The sequence below is a fragment of the Phyllostomus hastatus genome, unplaced genomic scaffold (genome assembly GCF_019186645.2).
Source record: "Phyllostomus hastatus isolate PE091 unplaced genomic scaffold, TTU_PhHast_1.1 phas_contig_881, whole genome shotgun sequence".
In the NCBI taxonomy this organism is placed as follows: Eukaryota; Metazoa; Chordata; class Mammalia; order Chiroptera; family Phyllostomidae; genus Phyllostomus; species Phyllostomus hastatus.
This window is the reverse complement of record NW_025333981.1, coordinates 10,766-25,774: the sequence shown is the minus strand read 5'-3', so window position 1 is coordinate 25,774 and position 15,009 is coordinate 10,766.

Below are 15,009 nucleotides of genomic sequence, written 5' to 3'. Positions count from 1 at the left end.
TATTGTACCTCAGCCTGGGTATGTACAATGGAGGGAGGAGGCTCTGGCTGTGGAATATGGGATCAGGAGGCCCAGAAGGCAACCTTCTTCCATTAAGAAACTACCCAGCAAGGCAAGCCAAACTTCTGCCTCAGGTGTCCTGAAGGCCTTTAGCTCTGGGGTCAGGATCAGGTCCCTGGAAGAAGCAGTTTGGGGAGGACAGGTCTTTGATACATTTGAAATTTGGTGCAGGATATAAGGTGGAGACCTAATTTTCCCTTTTCCACGTGGACAGTCAATAGTCACATCACCAACTGAGTATTTCATTTCTCCCTAGTGATCTGTAATTCTGCTGTTATCATCTATGACATTTCAATACTACTGAAACATGAAAAGCAATGCTAGGTATTACACACACACCATATTTCTAAAAACTATAAAACCTGTATGTAAGCATACTCATTTCAGGTTAGCCTGTTGTGGAGAGAAGAAAGGAAGAGGAATGATCAGGAAAGGATTTTAGCTGTATTTAACATGTAATTGTTTTTAAAAGAGAAAAAATCATCTGAAACCATTATGGCAAAATGTTCACATCTGTTAAATAAAATCTGGAAGGTAGGTACATAGGTTCTGTTCTATTGTTTTCTGTATTTTCCATTTGTTTGAACCTTGGTTTCATAGTTTCAAAGCTAAATTTCAAGTGTCACGTTGGCAGGGATGACATGTGCACTAGCTCCATGGCAGGGCTGGGGCCATGCAAGAGCAGCCTCAGATGGGACTCAATGCCCTGACAGGTTCAGAAACAGGTGTTCCTGTGCTGGCGATGGCAGCAGCAGGTGTTCCCTTGAGCTTCTCATGATATTTATGGGGTCTTCCTGGCTCCAGGAGGGGCCCACCTGAGCTGAACTCAACCAGAAGTGATCTTTTGACCCCAGCCAGCTCCTGGGGATTTCCTGAGACAGTCACAGTAGCAGGATGCCCAGAGAGCAGCAAAGGGCATTCTCACAGACTGGGAAGTTGGGAAATCCTGCCATTCACTGAAATATTTAAGGAGATGTAAAGAAAGTAATGCTACTTTTACTTGGCTGTTTGAGTGGAAATTGCTAGAAGATCCCACTCCTGGATTCAAGGCCCCTGGCTAAGAACCACTTCCTCAGGCTGAGATGACCCAGAGGGGCTTGGGCAGAGCTGAGAATAGAGCTCAGAGTCCTGGCTCCCAGATGACCCACTCCTGCCAGCTCATTAAGTATCCAGCAACCCACAGTTCCCAGAATCAGGAAGGTTCCAGTTTTTCATTGGGGAGGGATTATTGACTAGAGCTGACAGACCAGCACTAAGGAACAAAGAGAGCTCTCACAGCCATGAAGCCCTGGCAGTGTTCTTCAGGATGGGAGAACCCTCCACCAGTGTGCTCTGCCTCCAGTAGCACAGGGGAGAATGTCTCATCCTGACTCCCAGCTCCATGACCAATGATCACTCCCTCAGTTCCCTGAAACCTGGGCTGCCAGATCTCTGGAGCTCTAAACAGACTGCCACATTTTCCTTTTATATGAAATCGCCCCATTTTTAAAATATTGGCACCTCATGAAATGTAACAAACAGCAAACACTGTGGAGGCTAACCCTGGGACAGATGGTGCTGAGGGTGCCTGGTCCCTGCCATCTCCCTGCCATGGGCTCCTTACCTACATTACTCCATTAAGCTTAAACAAACTTTTTAAAGATTAAAAATATAAGCTATATAAACAGGGAGAAATTAGTGAAAAGCTCTAACCTTTACTTGATCAGAATTCTACAACAGGAAGAGAGAGAGCTCAGAGGAAAGACTATTTGAGGAATTTTTTTTAATTATTACCAAGTAGGAATTTGTAGGGCTGATGAAAGACAATAATTTTTTTAGGATGAAGAATGTAATAAATTCTGAATGGGATAACTGAATAAAATCCACATCTCAAAACATCATTGTGAGTCCGCAGAACAGCAAAGACAAAGGTGACGACCATGAAAGGAAGACAATTAAAGACATCCTTATCTACAGCAACCCTGAAGCCAGAAGATGTAGGTTAATACCTTCAAAGCCTAAGAAAAGCAACTTTCAACCTAGATTTGTATGCCATGACAAATGATCTTCCAAATATGAGGAGGAAATAAAGACGTTTTCAGACAAGGAAAAGCTGAGAGTTTGTCACCAGCAGACTCTACCTGAAGAAAAGTTGAAAAAATACACTTCACAGCTGAGGAAGATAAATCCCACAAGGAAGGTCTGAGTAGCAATAGTGAGTAGAAAGCGGCAGACACATGGCTAAATCTAAATAAACATTGGCTGTGTAAAATAATAACCATAAGGTCTTGTGAAATGTTTTTAAAAAGAGATAACTAAACTCATTGATAGTAATAATATGTGGCAGAAGGAGGAGAAGGTAAGGCTGTTCAAAGGTCTTTGAATTATTTGGGATGGGCAAGTCTTAATTTTACTTTAACTGTGAACTTTGATATGTAAAGTATACATATTAAAATGTGTAGGGAGCCACTTAAGAATATAATTTAACAAATTTTAAACTTGTAGCTGAGAAACGAGAAGAAATGTTCAATTAATCTAAAGGGAAGCAAGAAAGAAAATGAAAATAAATATAGAAAAACTGAGAAAAAACTCCTTTTGTAGAAATAAAGACTAGAAAGCACTAAACAAAATGGAAGAAAAATGATATGACCCCATGGGGGAGGGCAGTGAAGGGGGCAGTGTTGCACCCCCTTGAAAGGGGGAATGTGGGGAACCCTTCAGTGCACACTGAAGACACTTTTGGTGACAGTGCCCAAGAAACAGTTAAGGCATCTTAGCCCACCCCCAACGCTGAATAGTCTCCAAGAGTATCCCACAAACATGTCCTTCAAAAGTACTATTTAAGTGAAAAGCAGAGTACTTGCTGTGTAAGTACAGAAAATAAATACTCTAAATATACCCATTCAACCTCCAAAACATACTACTCATTCCACCCAGTATGCCTGTGAAGATCAGATGGTAAGATTTCATTTGCATAGGCATAGAAAGAAGGTACTCCAAGAAGCTGAGTGGATCTTTCATTGTGTTTCTCCTGGGCCATATGGAAGGGTGGAGCCAACTGCAGGGACTCATCAAAAAGGCATGGTATCAGAGCCACTGGGGAGAAAAAACTCTCTGACATGCAGCAAGCACTGCCTGGAGAGATGGAAAGGACAATAGAACAGGACCTCACAGTTACAGAGCTCTTACAATGTGAGCTCTGTTATCTGCCCAGCAGGCCCATTATACAATCAGCCTGCTGGGCAGATACCTCTGAGCTATGAGATGGTGAGCTCCCCATCACTGGAAGTGAGCAAGCAGAGCTGGGGTTCCAGACATTGGGGTAGAGGAAGAGGGGTTGAATCAATGTCCTCAGAAACTCCTTCCTCTCTAATTCAGGGAACTGAGCTTCACTTCAGCATAATAGGTCCAAGGGTGGCCCCATCTAGAGCAAGGACAACCAAGGATGCTGGGGCAGGTGCAGGTCAGGCAAGGGATCAAGTGGCCTGGCTCAGGTTACAGTAACACCACCCTGTGCATGGGTTAAAGCAATTAGAGAGTATTTCGGATTAGGACAGCATCCATAACGTTTGAGAGCTCACTCAGTCAGTACCTTGGCTCCCTGCTCAGCCTCCTGCTCTACCCTAAGAAGGTTTCCATTTCTTGCATTACTCATGTGTTGCTCTTGGGGCCAGCAAACAGAGAGGGACCGCTCAGACCTGCCAATGGGGAGCTGAGTAGGTTGAGAAAATGAGACGTACTTAGACAAAGATCCTGCAGATTGTGCAGGGATTGAGGCTGGGCAGTACTTTCCTAACCTGGACCAGACACATCTGAGGGACATGAGGGAAATGTGCTCTGAGGACAGAGCATAGAACACAGTGGATGGAGGAGGGAGTGGGAAGTGAGGAATGTAAACAGTGAAGGTCAACAGTAAATCCCTGAGAGTGTTTGACTTTTAAGGTGGGGAGACTGAGCATTTTCAATCTGGAAGGGAAGATGCTGGTAAAGAATGAGGTTAAGAATGCAGTGAGAGGGGGCATAAGAAGTGGACCCAGGTGCCAAGCGTGTAGGACATGAGAACTTCAGTGCAGGGTTGGCCGTGCCCAGGGGAGAACGGGCATGAAGTGGGGTTGGGATGTGGAGGGGGACAAGAAGGATACTGCTGGATCCTTCTCAGGCAGAAGGAGACTGTTTGAGGGCAGAGGGGTGGCTGCCCCAAGTAGGAGAGAGTTGAGCAGGAAATGGTGGCCTTCCAGAGAGGCCTGGGAACAGTCAGAAAGGACACGGGGCAGGGCTGGGACCCAGCATACTGGCGGAGCTGAAGGAGAGCAGAGCCGGTCAGAGCAGGGAGGGCAGAGTCAGTGAGGACTACCCCAGCTTGGATAGAAAACTGGGTCCTGTGGCCAGCACTGGTCCATGGGAGGACCTGCTCATTCCCAGCAGAGTGAATCCCTCCCTTCTGAGACCTCCCACAGGCCTCTCTTGATAATTGCAATTCCTTCAACAATGCATGGAGCACCAAGTTCTTTAGACATGTTGAATTTATTTTCAATCCACACCACAGGATATGTTTATTTGTTTGAGAGAGAGAGAGAGAAAGGAGTGAGAGGAGAGAAACATCAATTTGATAGAAAAACATAAACTACTGTGTACTATGTGCCCTGAACCTTGGAGCAGAAACTGTCTTTAGGGCCTGAGAACACTGTCCACCCCCACCTCCCTGCTCCCTCTGCCAAAGAAATCCACCCCAGGAAACAACTCAGCCACCTGGCCCAGACAGACATGGGCTGAGACTGAGCCTACAGGACAAGCATTAGGCCAGGATCCCCTCTTAGGCACCAGAGAAGACACAGATCAGAAACAACTGTGGGAAGAAGGCTTGATTCAAACTAGGGAGGCAGCTACAGAGCCAAGGCCTGAACGATAAGTAAGAGATAACCAGACAGAAGGGAGTCGGGGAAGGGTATTTCAGGGGGAGGGAACAGAAAAGCAAAGCCTGGAGGTAGAAGAGTAAAGAGGATATTCACAAGTTGCAAGTTCAGGGTAGGTGTAATGAAGCTGCCAGGAGAGGCAGGGTTTAGGAGTAAAGGGGAAAGAGATAGGATGCAGGTACTGAGCAAGACCAGAAACTCTCTCTGTACAAGAAAGAGAATGGCACTGGCTCCTTCAGATGCAGAGAGTGGAATGAGCAAATAACAGGAGAAGGAACAGAGAGAAAACTATTTGAATCATGGCACTACCTTATCTAGAAGCTAGCAATGGAATTGCACCTCTTAACCTCAGGTTGAAAGCTAAACCCTTGGTCACCCAGGCCTGGCACAAGCTGATTCCTTCAAGTCACTCTGGTGTTCCCTTCCTGCCTGCACCCTGTAGGTCCCTCCACATCTCCTGCTCATCATCCCCAGGACAACCTCTGCAGCTTCTTGTGTTGTTCTCTCTTCTTGGAATGCTCTTGCCAGCTCACATGTCACTACTTCTAGGAAGTTTTCTGTGGTGCACCCTGCAACTAGTCTCTTTCTATACTCTGCCCTAGGTCTCCAGTGCTGGCTTCCACCATAGCTCTGGTTACACAGTTTTATAATTATATAATAGGAAGGGGGAAAGTGCTATTTTAAAAAGTTATCTGCTATCTTTGCTTAGGAAAAAGGTAAAAGAGTTATCAGGGAAAGAACATATTTTAGATTGGAGAAAGACCATAAAAAGTATCCTTTGATGAAATTCTCCTGGATACAGGTTAGATGCAAGCTGAGTGGACAAAAACACTTTAAATCTCTGTGTAAGATGCTACTTCCCAGTACTCTGTTATCTCTGTGCACTGCTCTCCTTTCCCTCTGGGTCTCCTCCCTACCCAGTCCACACTCAGGAAGCTAGACCTGCCGCTCTTAGCAATCACAGTTAAATTCTCAATTTGGGAATTCAAAATCCCAGTCATTGAGTTGCAAAAATTTGGGCTTTTGAATTTTAAAAGCTGAAGCCCTGAGGGATTTGGAGCACACACTCTATAACATAAACCATTGTTTTGGAGAAACACATGATCAACCAGAGTGACTCTCCCACAGCTGAGACCAGAACTGAACTGAATGAGGAACAAAGTCATGGGGAAGAGATGACTCTGACAAGTCCCTGACAAAGGTCCTCCTGTTACCTGTGCTGAGGACTCAGAGAGCTAAAAAGGACACATGTCTCTCTGGGATCAAGCCCATGGAAACAACAATGCCCATGTGGCCATGTGGCTCTAGAGAGGTGATGAAGACAGAACAGCATGATGCTTCTGGGCTGATGGGTCTTAACACCCTCACAGCACAGGAGCAAATGAGTGTTCTATTCACCCAGGAGGTGTGCACACATGGCTGGGAGCTGAACCTCAAGAGACCTTATGGATGGTAATGAGGTAACATATGGCAGCCAACCCACGTTCTGAAAATAAGTGTGAAACAGAACCACTAACAGCTCCAGGCATGGCCCTGAGAAAAGACACCCTACACCCAGCCTCAGTAGCATTACAGTGATTCATAGAAATTGACACACACCTGGCAGAGGGAGCAAGGAGACCCTGAAGTGACTGAGGTGAGAACATTGCTGCCTCCTTTAGGAAGAATGTTGGAAAAAGTAAATAACTTTAAATGTAGGGAAATAACATTCCATCTCTTTGTTGTGTGGATCTTATGAAAATAAGAATTAATATAAATAAAGAAGGACAGGAGGACGGGCTTGAGGCAGGCAGAAAAGCCCACGAAGATGGCAGAAAGCTTCAGGCCAAGGGTGGCCAGGACAGCAAACATCTCCCATGGTCTGGATTACCTCTGAAATTGGCCAAGGTAAGTTCAATACTACTCAAGTTTAAGTCCTCATTTGTCTGGTTTGATGCAGCTCCCTTCTGCAGCACCTAATCTTCAACATCACCCACTGCACACAATAGCCTTGCATCTGATTATGCTGCATGCAGCTGAAGGAGCAAGGGCAATGATGGGTGTGGAACCAAGCAGCCCAGAAAGAGGACAGCACCACTGGGACATAGAGTGGTGGCAGTCAGGCAGTAGATGGGGTTTGAGTCCTCGCAAGGGCTTCCTCACTCACATGCCAATCACATGACCCCTGGACTTCAGCTGGGGCTGCTGGTGAGAACATGGCACATAGCCTCTGTGAGTGGCCTGGGCCTCCTCACAACACAGAAGCTCCCTTCCAAAACCAAGCTTCCAAAGAGAGAGCTTGACAGAAATGCCAAGATCTTGTAGGATCCAGCCTCAGGTGCCCAGCAGCATCACTTCCACCTCATTCTGTTTACCAGGAATGAATCACTAAGTCCTGCCATAAGGTAAGGGGAGGAGAGTTACTCTACACCTCTTGATAGGGAGAGTATCACAGAATTTGCAGACATGCTTAAAACCAACACGAAAAGCAAGGGTATGTGCCTTGACTTCACTCAACAAGTTCATTCTGCAGACATCTGTCCTGGACCTGCTAAGGTTGATACACCAATCTTTTGGAACTAGCAGACCTGGTTCAAATCCCTGGTATACCATTTACTAACGCCATGCCTTCAAGCACGTGACCCACTTTCTCTGGCTGGAAAATGGGGACAGATGGCCATCGCTTCCATGCATATTTGTTTTAAACTTTAGAAATAATAATAATTATGACACACAGTAGGTGTTCAGTATAAGCCAGTCATTATATTTGCTTGAAACTCTGCTAAGGCTCTGATATAAAGTGAGGGTGAAACCAAATGTGTCCTGGGCTTTACAATGTTCTGTGTTTCCATGCTACCCTCTGCTGGCTAAAATAGGTGGAGTCCACTGGGAAGAGATTCACAGGATGCTAGACCAGACAGAGCTCCCTGTCTCCACACTCAGGGCAAAAACAGTGCCCCCTCCCCACCTCCCCCTGACAGTGGGAATTTCTCCAGCAGCTGCAGGTCCAGTATAGCATGTACATGGCCATGCACCAACAGCATGGATGCAGGATACAGCAACACCTCACTGAGCCTCTGTTACCTGGGCTATAAAATGGGGTGATGATTCCTGCCATGTTTCACAGAGTTGCTGTGAATCCCAAATGAGATCATGGCTGTGGAAGTTTTAGAAAACCTGACCTACACCACAGATGGTAATGGCCAAGCACTTTCTGATGCCCCTTCCCCACCATGCTGGGTGCTGGGGATGCCAGGAAGATACAACAAGCTGGCCCTGCCATTGTGGAGCTCCATTCTGGTGGGAGAGAGTGTCGTGCTTCAGGCAAATATGGGTGGAATGGTCTGGGGACTGTGTGCCTGGAGGAGTCAAGGAAACACCTGCTGCTGCCATTAGCCTGTTCCCAGGACCCAGCTGTTCAGCTCTGAAAAGGCAGAGGCTAAACCCAGGTCCAGGATGACCTGCAGGCCTTTAATCTTTGCATCTCTTGGCATAATCCTTCTTTCTGCTCCTCAAGCCCATCTCACCCAAAGCAGTGAACAGGAAAATGTGGAAGGGGGTCACTAAAGGCAGCTGGGTAAACCCACTGTTATCTCTGAATATGAACCCACCTTGGACTCAGGTAAAACTCTCAAGACCTTGCTACGCTTTCTAATGCCCTCTCACTGTACTTCCCAGACAACCCCTGAGGGAGTTGTGCTCACCTCCAAAGCTTTGATTTGGCTTCACCTGGCTAACCTTGTTCAGTCACCATAGGTGGATGTCCACCAGGGAAATTTATCCTGGGCCTCAAAACCTACAAAATTTTTGAAAAACATTGATATTGACACGACCCAAGGATAGGTCTTTGGGGGGACTTGCCCCCACCTTTAGGAATTCCTAAGCTAAAGGCTCACAGTCCATGTGTTGTCAAAATTGGGATTAGGGAGGGAAAGCAGGCTGCTGGGGTAGATGGAGATGCAGTGATCTTTGAGGAATCAGAGCTACCTGGTCACTCCTTGGGCCCATGGAAAAGTCTTAGCTTAGCCCTGGCTGGTTTGGCTCAGTGGATTGAGTACCAGTCTTTGAACCAAAGGATTGATGGTTTGATTCCCAGTCAGGGCACATGCCTGGGTTGCAAGCCAGGTCCCCAGTGAGAGGCACTCAAGTGTCAACCATACAATGATGTTTCCCTCTCTTTCTCCCTCCCTTCCACTCTCTCTAAAAACAAATAAATAAAATATTTTTTTAAAAAGCCTTAGCCCATCTCTCAAATGGCCTGAATTGGTAAGGGCAATCCAAGGATAGTAGCCCCTGTGATGGTGTTACTATACTCTGAACCCTAGCACATTACTGCTGCCAAGGACAGCTGGAGAGACCCAAGAATACAACATGGGCCTCACTATGTTGGAGTGAAAACACTATGTTTCCTGAGGAACTGCTTATTTAAGACATTTTCATTAACATCTATGGTCAGGTTTTATGAACTAAAATGCTGATATCCCTCTGGCTGTTGAAGCTCAGTGGATTGAGCACTGACCTGCCCTCTAAAATGCTCATATCCATGCAGTTCTTTGTGCTTGGCTTCTAGGGAGCTCAGTGCTAACCATAATGCTTATGGAGGCACAGAACTATCAGACTTGGTGCTCAAATCTCTCCCAAACTCAAGGAACCCCAGAAGATCTTTTCACACCATCTGGAGACTGAAGGAGGCACCCCCATCATTCCTCTCATCCATTTGTTTATTAACTTGCTGGGGAAATAGTAAGAATTGTGACTAAGAGAAAAGTATCAGAAGTTAGGGCTGAGTCCAAACCTAAGCTCTGCCTCTTACTTAGCTATGTGGGCTTTGGCAAGTTGCTTAACCTCCCTGAGACTCTCTTTCCTCTTTAAAAAAGGTACACAATAATTGTACCCATCTTGTAGTATTATTGGAAGGATTAATAAAACTATTTATGTAAAATGCATAGCATGGTACTCAATACATGATTATTATTATACTTTAACATTCATCTAGGCCAAAGCTTATTGAGGACCATAGATTTAAAGGCCAATCAATCTGTGCCCTCAAACAATTTCCTGGCTGACACAGAAGACAGGCAAGGGATCAGACAATAATAATAATACAGTATGGTTGGTGCCAATGGCTGAGGGAAACACTCTGGGGCTGAGTGAGCACAAAGGAGAGGTTTCAGCCCTAGTAAGTGAAAAGAACATTCAGACATAAATTATCAGAAAGGGAGAGATAAAGCTGTCATTACCTTCAGATGATGTGACTGTCCACATGAAATGAAAAACTCCACAGACAAATTGTTAGAATTATTAGGCAAGTTCACAAGGCAGTTGAATATAAGGTTAACATACAAAGGTCATTGCATTTCTATACACCAGTAACAAACAATTGCCCTAAAAACACAATATTTTAAAGATGTTATCTATAATAGCATACAAATTATATAGTACTTAGGCATAATTGTACCTAAAGTTGTGTAAGGTCTACATGCAAATAATTATAACACTTACTGAGAGATACTTCCTCAACCAAGTGGCCAAACCCAATGTCACCAGCACTTCCACAAAGAACATTGTGTGACCTCAGATGTGACACACTGAGACGGACATCTCAGTGATATCATATTCCTGCCAAAAATGTTTACACTGAATTTAATCATGAGAAAATGCTCACACAATGATTGCTGGTGGGAGTGTATGTTGACACAACAACTTGGAACTAAATTGAATGACATTTTGCAAAACAACCAGACTGTCCTTTCAAAAATATCATGAAAGATACAGTTCACAAAGGTCAGTGACAGGCAGAAACTGTTTTAGATGAAAGGAGAAAAAAGAGACAAGTCATCTCAATACAGTGTGAAATCTTTGATTTGATCCAAATTTGTAAAAAGTCAGCTATGACAGAAATTAAGGAACAATTGGAGAATTTTTAATATGGACTGTCTATTACAGCAAACCAGTGTACCAGTGTCCAACTTCCTGAATGTGGTCATTACATTGAACTCATGGAGAAGAATGTTTGTGTATTTGGAAATTATATGCAGAAATATTTAGAGGTGAAATTTCATCATTTGAAAGTAAGTTACTCTCAGGTGGTTCAGAATAAAAGAACATGTTAATACATTACTATGGAGAGCTGAAACAAGTGTGGAGAGGGTATGCAAACATTGTTTTGTCACTCTTGTGGATACTGTATATGACCCTAATGTTGCTGCAAAAATAGCAGTTGGGAAAAAGCTTTACTGAAAGATATTATAAACAATCTCTCTCCCATGTTTCTAAATAGAAATAGTGCTTAATCTTGTTAAGTTTAGGTTTAATGCAATCCCAATCAAAATCCCCACAAAGCCTTTTAAAAATTAACCTGGACAAGTTTATCATAAATTGATACAGGAGTAGGAAGGGACAAGAATACCTTAGATGATCCTGAAGAAGAATAGGGAGGAAATAATTGCCCTACCACTTATCAGAATGCATTCTGATATGATGGTAATTAAAACAGTGAGGTGGTACAATGGGCCAATATGGATTAGAATAGGCATTCCCAAAAAAGACTTATCAGATAATATGACAATAATGAAAAGCGTGAAATTGGATCCATATTTTCACACACACACACACACACACACACACACACACACACACACATTAGTACATTCAAGATTGACTAAGAACCAAAATAAATCATATAAAACCTTAAAAACAGAGAGAGGAAGATGGCAGCAAGGTAGAAGGGAGCAGATTCCACTTCCCCTACACACAAGAGAAAAACCTAGCCAATCTAAGGAGGAACAGAGCAAACAGCCAACAGTACCCCAGCGTATAAGAAAATAAGAGACCAAAAATTATAGCAGACACTGAAAAACCAGATGGTAAGGAGAGTGCTTCAGGACAATAAGGTCCCAGGAACCAGCATGGAGACCAGGGCGGCTGCAGCCCCATGCCCGGCGCCCTCTGCTTGGTTAGCCACAGAGTCCTTGGGAGAAAGCCAGATCAACTGCTCCCTCCTTAGTCAAATAAGGTTTAAGCAGCACTGGGAGAGACCTGGTTGCTTGAAGTTGTAGAGAGGGGAAAAAGGACTAAGTGGCAAACACACAGTGGCTGTTAGCACCCGCAGTGTCTGTGGACACCAGCAGAGTTGAGAGTTTGGCTCTGATGGGCCTTGACCCCTGATAGTCAATGGTCTGATGGGAGAATTGGGCTGTGGCAGAGGCCAGGCCACTGTACAGAGCAGCAGGCTTGAGTACCAAGAATTTCTCCAAAAGGAAAGGTGAAAACAGAGACACTGTCTGGGGAATTCTCCTGCAGCAATCACTCAGGCCTACTCCCCACCCAGCCATGCAGCGATCCCAAGGTCATGCAAAAGGCCCTGTGTGCCCCCATAGCACTGGGAAGGGTCCGAACCCAAGTCCACAGTATGGAGGAAACCTGGCTGAGTGCACGCCCGCACCCCAACCCACAGTGGTTACCCTGGAGAAAGAGCACTCTGAGGATGACCTGGATCCTGCACCCAAAGGAGAAGCACCAGGCTAGCTCTGGGGAGACTACAGGTGAGACAGAGTGCAGATCAGGAAGGGAGAAAAGCTGTACCAATAGCCCCTGAGCCTGCTGGAGCCAGCAAGACCAGAAAAACTGGTTTGGCCAGTTTGAAACAGACAAGAGGTTTAGTGTTTTGGAGGGGTTTCTTTGTTTTGTTTTCGTTTTTGTTTTTAAGTAATCTTTTGTTTTTTAATTTTTATTATTGTTTTATCTTTCAATTCCTCTTTCTTCTTTTTCCCTCTTTCTTGTTTTATTCCTTCTTCCTTTCTCTTCAATTCTATCTCTTCTCCCTCCCTTCTTCTGCTTTCTTTTAGATACCCACAAGTGAGACCAAAAAAAAAAAACAGAACAGGAACTGTGAAAAGACCAGAGTTGGACTCAAAAAGGGGGCATCCCAACAGCTGAGGCAGTGAGACAAATTTCACTTTGCTATTACAGAGAACCTGCAAGTTAGTGCATATTTGTATATCTTTTTTTTTCATTACTCTTACATCTTTTATTTTAATAGTATTTTTGTATCCCTCTTCTTTCTGTATAGTCTTCTTTGCTTGGCTGGTTATATTGTATCACTTGAGAGGTTTCCCCTGTTCTCTCTTCCATACTCTATTGCTAATTTACAGTCCTTCACGTCACTTGTGTTCCATTAGCACACTACTCAAGGTCCTATGCTCCCTATTCTTGTTATCCAGATCACATCAATTCTGTCATATGATTGTTGCTCTAATATTATTGTAAATAATACCTCTTCCATACAATTGTAAATACTTCACAACACCACTCCCAGATCTTACCCAATTCACAGTTTCCTGAACTCTATTACTGTAGTAGTTAACTCTACTCTCTCACACACTACACCTATTTACTATCATTTACACTCACCTTACACCAGAATCTGACCTCCCACAACTTCACTGCTTTCTAGATCCAACTCATAATCCTTCCCTCCTCTACAAGAGTCTTATCTTCTTTACATCCTTTCTAAAAATCGGCTAGTTGGGTGGGTGGAAGATCACAGTTAACACTATACATAGACAACGGGTCTCCTAACTCTTCTCTACCAGCTGCTACTTTAAATATCATAGAATACTCTCTTGCTGTCTTAAACCATTTTGTCTTCCCCGTCCAAATGATCACAAAAAAGATTAGGGGAACACCAGGATACCCACTGGAAGAGGAAGCCCAACAACAAAAGAACCACCAACAGATAACAACAGAAGAAGGTGAAGGAGAGAGTGGAAACCGCACAAACCTCAATCCAGGACCTATCTGGAAATACAACTAAATAGTGGAGAAAATACTCAGTACAAACAACTGAACAAGAGCAAGAGAGAATCCTCAAAACCTTGTACACACAGAAGAACCAGCATCAACACAACCTGCACTCAAAGCACAAAAAAAAATACAAGAGGTGGTAGACAGACTGACCCTCAGTTAAGGAGCTGGTCAGAAGGACTCACCAAAGAAAGACCCAATAACAACCAAAACCCAAAGACAAACACAGAGCCAAGTTAAACAATACCCCAAGACTAATGACCTCAAGAGATCAAGGGGACTGCACCACTGAATCTCACAAGTATTCTACCACAGAAGTTCAAACCATAACCCAGGACTCAGAATACATCAATTTAAGAAGAAAAGGCTAACAAGAAGAGTCTCACAAACAGTGGGAAGACAAAAAACAATCCCCAATGAAAGGAAAGGAGGAAGCCTCAGAATGAATGCTAAATGAAATAGAGGCAACTCAACTATCAGACATTGAGTTCAAAACAATGGTTGTCAGGAAGCTCAATGACCTCACAGAGAACTACCAAAAACTACAGGGAAACTACAATGAACTCACTGCAAACTATATCAGCATAAAAAAGGAAATAGAAACTACCAATAAGGGCTAAGAGGAAATGAAGAATACAATTTCTGAACTGATGAACACAGTAGAAGGAATCAAAACCAGGCCTGATGAAGCAGAAGATCAGATTACCAAGCTGGGGGACTAAGTAGAAAACAACACCCAGAAAGAGCAAGAAAAGGAAAAGAGGCTCAGAAAGAATGAAGAAGGATTAAGAGAAATGCAGGACAATATGAAACATAATAATATCCATATAATAGGGATATCAGAAGGAGAAGAAGAGCAAGGGATAGAAAACCTATTTGAAAAAGTAATGATGGAAAACTTCCCTAATTTGATGAGAGACAAAGTCACACAAATCCAGGAAATACAGGGAGTTCCAATCAAGATGAACCCAAACAGGCCCTCTTCAAGACACATCATAATTAAAATGGCAAACTTCCAAGACAAAGAAAGAATCTTAAGTGCAGCAAGGGAAAAACAAGAAGTAACATACAAGGGAGCCCCAATAAGAATAGCAGCTGACTTCTCAATGGAAACCACCAAGCCAGAAAAGAATGGCAAGAAATACTCAAAGTAATGAAAACCAAGGGCCTGCAACTGAGACTACTCTTTCCAGCAAGGCTCTCAATTAAAATGGAAGGCCAAATAAGGAGCTTCCCAGACAAAACAAGCCTCAAGGAATGTACTTCCTCCAAC